Below are 5,731 nucleotides of genomic sequence, written 5' to 3' on the forward strand. Positions count from 1 at the left end.
TGTTAATTATGGACTTCTATAGACCAAGAGCTTTTCAGATCAAAATATCTTTTGTTAAATGAGGTAGAAAATCGTTTGTTTTAATTAATTTTACTTGCGTACTTGTAAAAATTGAACATATCTGAAATTCCACTTTAAATAAGTCATGTTTTATGCCACGATTATATACAAAAAATGCTGCAAATATTGGAAGTACTCTATTAAGAAATGCATTGCTTATAGATTTGGACATTGAGACATCCAATGTAGAGCATTAAATAAATATAGTATATAGATGTTTAGTGAATCATTACACTTACTATGGAAATCATCCAGGTCACTTTATCATTGCATCCATTTGTTATATTCGCACTGCCTCCACTTGATATAAGGCGTCTACGCGGTTTATACGCTGTAAGAAATAGAGATCATACATAAATGTTCTATAGACAGTCCACGGAACAGAACCAGGTAAAAGAAGAAGAGGCAGACAGAGAAACAACGCGAAAAATAGACGTGCCGTTCATTGAAATAAATTTTATCCAAGTCGGAACGACGGAGAGGAAGGGAGGACGACATTAAAAAGATCTTGTGTGGTGCCCCATCGGTCTAAAAGACTAAGGGATAGGTGAAGCTACTTACATTCAATTCTCAGTAACATAAATATCTAACAGAAAATACATTTTAAAGCATTATGGGATGATGCTGTTGAGGTAGTGACCTTTCACCTCCAGCTATCTCTTCACACTTTTTAGAGTTATTTAGATTTCTCCTTTGATCTTATAATCTAGGATATCTTTTCTTATCCTATCTTATTTTATCTTATCTTAGTATACAGATTTCAGACTCTCCTTCAAAGACAAAAATATTTACGTCAGGTGCATATTCATCTAGTCACACGTGTTATAATAGAGACTTAAGCTCGGCTAAGATATTGGTTTTACTAGCTGTTCTATGCTCGAACGGCACTACGGAAGAAAGAGAACTTATATCAACTTGTCCTTCCATTTGGAATAAGAAATGCGCAATTACCTTCATGTTTTTTCGTAATATTTAATCTATTGAGTCATGCATTGCAAAAGTATGGGCCAGTGTTATAGGAATTAATGCCACTTTTCATATTAGTATTCTGTCTTGTATTGTACCTAGAAGCAGAGGGAGAAAGAGAATGAGACAGAGACAGAGGAGAGAATGAGAGAGAGAGAAGGAGGAGAGAGGAAAGAAAGAGATAGAATCAGAGAGAAAGCATGAGAGAGGGAAAGGAGAGACTACGAGCTAGAGATAGGAGAGAAAGAAAGAGAGAGTAAAAGAGAAAGAGAGGAGAATGAGAGAAAGAAAAAGGAGAGAAGAGAGGAGACAAGGAGAGATAGAGATATAATTAGAGAGAGTTGCCTAATCACAAGGCATACACACCTTTTGAACTGTTAGTTGAACTGTTAGGTGTACTGTTAGGTATACTGTTAGGTGTACTGGTCATACTGCTGTACACTAAGACAGCACAGACTGTCCAAAAGTAAAATAAAATAAAATAGTAATGAAACAAGCTACTTAAATATATTTTTTTTTATTGTATGTTCTGCTAGCTGTGCACACCGGCTACGGCTGTTGATTTGTTCAAATGTTTTATTTTGTTCATTATGGCAGGAACACCCAATTTTTTTTTTAATTGTTCATTTTAGCAATCAACCTAACATACTTTTTTATCCCGTGAATTAGTGTCTGTGTCATATATTTTGTTTTTATTTTACGTCTCTCTCTCTCTCTCTCTCTCTCTCTGTCTCCCTCTCTCTCTCTCTATCTATCTCTCTCTCTCTCCTTCTCTCTCTCCCTCTCTCTCTCCCTCTCCCTCTCTCCATCTCTCCCTCTCTCTCCCTCCCTCCCTCTCTCTTTCTCTCTCTCTCTCTCTCTTTCGCTCTCGACAGACTTTTGACCTGATTTGGAAAGACTCGTTTCATACTACTCCCCCCCAACCCCCACACAGAGCCCGCGACGTGGCTTTCCCAAACTGTATCGGCACTAGCCGTTTCTTTGCACAGATCTGCTCCAGGGAACATGAGAGGGGAACATGAGAGGGGAACATGAGAGGAGAACATGAGAGGGGAACATGGTGATTGTAAACAAAGCTAATGCCCAGGCACTCATCTCGTGTCTGATAGATAATATCTAGTACTGTGACTGATGGAGGTCATAATATTTTACCATATCTACTAACAATCGCCTTCACATCAAGTTAACTGGACCAATACGCCCATGCTCAGAGGTCATCGCCTTCACATCAAGTGAACTGGACAAATACGCCCATGCTCAGAGGTCATCGCCTTCACATCAAGTTAACTGGACAAATACGCCAATGCTCAGAGGTCATCGCCTTCACATCAAGTTAACTGGACAAATACGCCCATGCTCAGAGGTCATCGCCTTCACATCAAGTTAACTGGACTAATACGCCCATGCTCAGAGGTCATCGCCTTCACATCAAGTTAACTGGACAAATACGCCCATGCTCAGAAGTCGTCGCCTTCACATCAAGTCAACTGGACAAATACGCCCATTCTCAGAGGTAATGGCCTTCACATCAAGTGAACTGGACAAATACGCCCATTCTCAGAGGTCATGGCCTTCACATCAAGTGAACTGGACAAATACGCCCATTCTCAGAGGTCATGGCCTTCACATCAAGTGATCTGGACAAATACGCCCATTCTCAGAGGTCATGGCCTTCACATCAAGTGAACTGGACAAATACGCCCATTCTCAGAGGTCATGGCCTTCACATCAAGTGAACTGGACAAATACGCCCATGCTCAGAAGCCATGGCCTTCCTCATACAAATATTAAGCTTGTTTCCTAAAGTGGAACTCTCCAACTGCAGCATGACATTTTATTTCACACACCTCTGGTAAACAACTCAACACAAACACATGGACAATGCTATTTCTCTATTGATTTTTTGATATTGATTTTTTTAGAAATACATTTCTATTCATAAACTTGTTTACAAGTTACCCTTCAATAAGCATTCTATTTATAAAGTAATGTCGAACAAAGGAATGCTTGCGACCCAATGCATAGTTCTGTCTGAGCTGTTTATGTGGGATGTTGTTTTTAAATGAAAATTTACTTGCAAATGAGATTTCCGATTAAAGACCTATCAAACAGTCTTAGACGAACTGTTTTTCTAGGCTTATTATTTCCATTTTTTTTATAGCGTATATATGATTCTGTAACATGCTTAGGTATAGTCCAATCTCTTTTTTAGACCTCTGCGGGACTTAGCTATAGTCCAACACTTTATAGGCTTCTTGAGGGTTTATGTTTGTCAAATGTTTTAGGTGTTTCGGATGATCCTTCAGAGTTAAAGATAATGGACTTCCTGGTCCAAACCTCCCTCAGGACGACGTAGAATGTAAAGTCCAAACGACAGTCCAGCGCACGAACCTTACAACCAGACTCCTTCCAGCTATAGTACAAGGTCTTTTATAGATCTCTGGAGGGATTAGCTATAGTCCAATTTCTTTTGTAGACCTCTGACTTAACTGACTTTACTTGACATCTGTACATGACTACTGACTTGTTGACTGATTTTACATGACTTCAGTACACGACTACTGACTTGTTGACTGATTTTACATGACTTCAGTACACGACTACTGACTTGTTGACTGATTTTACATGACTTCAGTACACGACTACTGACTTGTTGACTGATTTTACATGACTTCAGTACACGACTACTGACTTGTTGACTGACATTACTTGACATCTGTACATGACTACTGACTTGTTGACTGATTTTACATGACTTCAGTACACGACTACTGACTTGTTGACTGATTTTACATGACTTCAGTACACGACTACTGACTTGTTGACTGATTTTACATGACTTCAGTACACGACTACTGACTTGTTGACTGATTTTACATGACTTCAGTACACGACTACTGACTTGTTGACTGATTTTACATGACTTCAGTACACGACTACTGACTTGTTGACTGACTTTACTTGACATCTGTACATGACTACTGACTTGTTGACTGATTTTACATGACTTCAGTACACGACTACTGACTTGTTGACTGATTTTACATGACTTCAGTACACGACTACTGACTTGTTGACTGATTTTACATGACTTCAGTACACGACTACTGACTTGTTGACTGATTTTACATGACTTCAGTACACGACTACTGACTTGTTGACTGACTTTACTTGACATCTGTACATGACTACTGACTTGTTGACTGATTTTACATGACTTCAGTACACGACTACTGACTTGTTGACTGATTTTACATGACTTCAGTACACGACTACTGACTTGTTGACTGATTTTACATGACTTCAGTACACGACTACTGACTTGTTGACTGATTTTACATGACTTCAGTACACGACTACTGACTTGTTGACTGATTTTACATGACTTCAGTACACGACTGCTGACTTGTTGACTGATTTTACATGACTTCAGTACACGACTGCTGACTTGTTGACTGATTTTACATGACTTTAGTACACGACTACTGACTTGTTGACTGATTTTACATGACTTCAGTACACGACTTTTCTTTTCTGAATCCTATCTCTCTCTCTCTCTTTCTCTCTCTCTCTTTCTCTCTCTCTCTCTCTCTTTCTCTCTCTCTCTCTCTCTCTCTTTCTCTCTCTCTCTCTCTCTTTCTCTCTCTTTTTCTCTCTCTCTCTCTCTCTGCCGCACATGTCAGAAAACACAACTACGCTCAAATCGGGACTCGAACTCTAGCCCACCCATGATACGTACGCAAAATATGTATTAGAATACAAGTGTGTACTTACGCAGACAAATCATCCCCAGAACGTAAAATTTCATCGTCTGTGGCATGCTAAAAGATGCTAAAACATAAGGCAAAAAAAATAATTTAGTAATTATATTATCATCATTATATTTTCTGTACTCTCCAAAGCTAAATAGAAATGTTAATTGAGCTTTTCAATTGGTTTCCATGTTACACATTAATCACAATTCCATACTAGCAAATATTTCATTTGGTAAGTAAAGGGATACCAAGAAAATACATTTTTCTGGTTTGGTTGTGGGGTATTCGCTCTGGACTGTCGTCTCGACGGTGCCAGGTTCAAACCTTACTAGCCGTCATTCATCGTTAACATTCAGAGGGTTAGGGCAAGGATATAATAAAATTGAAATGTAAAGGAATTTCCAAATATATGTACAACAAACAAAAAAAAATGGGCCATTTATCAATATATGATCATTTCACTGACATTAGAAATACATTTGAGGTAGTAACAGAAATAGTTATTTCATTATATTTATAGTTACTCAAGTAGGGAAGAAAAAAGGTGAAAATGTTATAGAATATTTTATATTTTCAATTCTATTTGCTGCGTTAATTGTTGATATTAGTAATTATCGTGTTTCATCTCTGCATAGTTTCGGGAAGAATTTAACTTGAGTCCAGCATAAATGAAAATCTTTAATACTAGAACTACAGTCATATAAAGATATACTCTTACCTTAATTAAGCGTAGGACGTAATTATCTTCTTTTTTTTTAAGTAGCCACTGATATATATACGATAACACTCAAAAAATAAAATTTGTCGTATACGATTTGACTCCTTTTATAGCTTGAGCCATTCTAATCTAAAATTAGATCCACGTAATTATCGGAAACGGATTTTTCAATCTATCGATAATCAAAATAATTCACAAGAACATCACGTTGAATATGTGGGGTTGACGCTGT

General features: G+C 37.8%; 1 long non-coding RNA gene across 1 annotated transcript; it reads right to left on the reverse strand.

Moving 5' to 3' along the window:
- Positions 1-273: 273 nt before the first annotated feature.
- Positions 274-5,731, reverse strand: LOC129922960 (uncharacterized). Its single transcript, XR_008774887.1, has 4 exons — positions 5,500-5,731; positions 4,801-4,857; positions 1,393-1,482; positions 274-391 (listed from the first exon to the last, which is right to left on the reverse strand). It is a non-coding gene; the product is annotated as an uncharacterized LOC129922960 (long non-coding RNA).

This window comes from Biomphalaria glabrata, chromosome 14 (genome assembly GCF_947242115.1).
Source record: "Biomphalaria glabrata chromosome 14, xgBioGlab47.1, whole genome shotgun sequence".
NCBI lineage: Eukaryota > Metazoa > Mollusca > Gastropoda > Planorbidae > Biomphalaria > Biomphalaria glabrata.